This window comes from Squalius cephalus (genome assembly GCF_949319135.1).
Source record: "Squalius cephalus genome assembly, chromosome: 20".
In the NCBI taxonomy this organism is placed as follows: domain Eukaryota; kingdom Metazoa; phylum Chordata; class Actinopteri; order Cypriniformes; family Leuciscidae; genus Squalius; species Squalius cephalus.
In genome coordinates this window covers 34419604-34422358 of record NC_137141.1, presented here as the reverse complement: position 1 = coordinate 34422358, position 2755 = coordinate 34419604, and the positions used below count along the sequence as shown (strand labels likewise).

The window sequence follows — 2755 nt, the reverse complement described above, 5'->3', positions numbered from 1 at the left end:
AACATGGAAAAAGGCTGAAAACCCGGTCCAAATAAAGTCGGAAAACTGAAATTAAGCTTCATCTTCCTGCTGATAATGAGGCTTTTAGACAATCACAGAGCAATTCAGAACAATCGACTCTGTTATTTTCTTGATTCTTGATATTACGCTTTACAAGCAAAAAATCATCTCTTTCAGAGTTTGGCAAACGACCTGAACAATCAGTTTGGGTCGTAAAAACACTCTGAATTCTTGAATGACTCGCCATTTGAACACAGCAAACCACCTCAGACATACATGCAACTGTTCATTTCTTCTGAAGGATGATTGTTTATTGCTTTATTGTAGTGAATTATACTATGCTGATGATACCATTGTATTATTTACAGTCAAGTTTCTCTTTCTTCGAGTGACTTTGAGGTTTTAGTCATGAACTCTAACATGCTTTAAATGTTGGTCTCATACAGCTAGTTCAAATTACACATGGAAACTGTAAAAAACAAAACAAAAAAATTAAAAGGCAAGTTTTCAGATGTTTTATATGTTGAATTTTATACAATTATTTATTAAAACATTTTCTTTTTTGCCAATTAAATAGCCTCTATTTCTTATTTCTTGATTTAAAATGTCATAAGATAATCTTCTTAAATCGCTGTCAATGAAAATATAAAGCAGAATAAAAGCTGTGACAACTAGCCCCGGTCTAGTTTTCATCAGAAAGGTTTTTTTTTTTTTTTTTTTTTTTTTTTTTTTTTGCAAAGTTCTAATATAAATAAATAATTAATTTATTAGACAAACAAATAAACAGCCAATAAACCAACAAATAAATAAACAAACTTATCCTAAAAAATATAAACCAGAGTAAATAAGTGTGACAACTTGCCCCGGTCTACTCTTCAACATGCATGGGATACTTAATTTACAAAGTCCTAAAATAAATAAAAGTATTAATTAATTAATTAAACAAACAAGCTTTTCCTGAAAATTTAAAACAAAAACAAGCATGACAAGTAGTCCCGGTCTCCTCTATAACATGCATAGGAACTTTTTTTTTTTTTTTTAAGGTTCTGAATAAATAAATAACCAAATAAATAAACGTATCCTGAAATTATAGACAAAAAATGGTGACAACTTGCCCCAGTCTCCTCTACAACCTGCATGGGAAAGACCTATTTGATTTACAAAGTTCTAAAAATAAATCTAAAAATAAAGATCTAAAAATAAAGTATTAATTTATTAAACAAACTTTTCCTGGAAATATAAAAAATCCAAGTGTGACAACTAGCCCCGGACCGGTCCGCATGCATGGGAAAGAGCGAATCTATCATCCTCATCTCTGATGAACTCTGCGTGACCCCCGTCCTGTGCGTTTCCCCGTGACCGGGCACCGCGAGGTCAGACGCGCGCGAGCACGCAGCAACGCTCCCACCCTCCGCGCTCAGTGTGACATTCACATGGGCGTCGCGCCAAAACAAGCAGTGTGCCGCTAACGAGGGTGTGAGCACTCCCGGGGGGGTTCGGTGGAGAACCGGGAGCTGACCGACGGGAACCGCAGAGGGTCACGCTCTGAGAACACGAGAAAACTCTTGTCACGCAGACGGAGAGACGGAGAGACGCACGGGACAATCCGGAGCCCGTCCAATAATAACAGCCCAGTGTGATTATCTGGGCAGAAAGTATCTGTTCCAAGAGCTAAATTGACTAGTTTTATATTAATTAGCCTAACATCTATAATTAATTAAAATTATATTTAAAAATATTTATTTATTTAAATAAAATATAATTTAACATCACTAAATCAACTTTAAAGGGGTCATATAATGCCATTTTTGTACAAGCTAATATGATTCTTTAGGGTCTAAATTAAAAGTTTGTAATATACTTTAATTAAAAATTATCTTTATAAAGATAATTTTTAATTAAAGTATAAAATTAGTATTGTAAGAAAACACTAATTTTACCTGGTCAAAAACAGCTCTGTTTTCAACACGCCGTTTAAGTGCAGGATTTGAATATTTTAGATGGACAGATCAATACTGTACAAAGAACATTTAGGATGTTGGAAAATAACAATGTATTTTCTGTTCATCAAATGCTTTTTAATCTTTGCTTTTGCTTCAATGCAAATGAACAAGCGCCGTTATGTGTTGTGTAGTGACGTCACGTGTGTGTTCAAGTAAGCCAGATATGAGCAGATTCTGCGTAATACGCTGTATTTAATATATCATGATGACTCACGAGTGTTTGCACTAAATCTGTGCAGATTTGTCTTACACGAACTTCCCCAGCAAAGTGAGTAAATATAATAAGTAACGCCAAAATGGCTCGTGATTTGACAGCGTTTCCCGCCACAGTTGATTTTTACTCGCATTTGGCGGGCGTTAATTTCAAACCTGCTGAAGAGCGACACTTGCACAACACAACGGTCTTGCAAATCTCTGTTATTTCACTTTACGAGAAATTGGGCAAAATATGAGTATAAAAGTGTAAGTTTCTGCAATGTGGCTGTTTTTCCCTCCATCATAAACGAGTGTGTCTCGAGCGTCAGACGAAACAGTCATGAAACGCTGTCATGTTCTCTAGTGTTCGGATGCTGGCGTTCGGGAACACACTCGTGTGTGTGAGACGCTTCTGGAGGCAATTACACCAAATCATTCTGATCACACACTTTGACTTTCAGAAACAACAAACCAACATTAGAGATGCTGCAATGCTATTGGTCCACTGGTTACTCCAGTTAACCAATCACAGCTGACGCTGAGGCAAAGTCACATGA

The 2755-nt window shown here is 36.0% G+C and overlaps 1 long non-coding RNA gene across 1 annotated transcript in view; it reads left to right on the top strand.

Annotated features, from left to right (window-relative positions):
* Positions 1-2328, top strand: part of LOC307147694 — a 40055-nt gene extending 37727 nt beyond the window's left edge. Inside the window, exon 3 of the long non-coding RNA XR_013819353.1 lies at positions 2319-2328. This is a non-coding gene — a long non-coding RNA (uncharacterized lncRNA). The remainder of the gene's footprint in view (positions 1-2318) is intronic.
* The last annotated feature ends 427 nt before the right edge of the window (positions 2329-2755 follow it).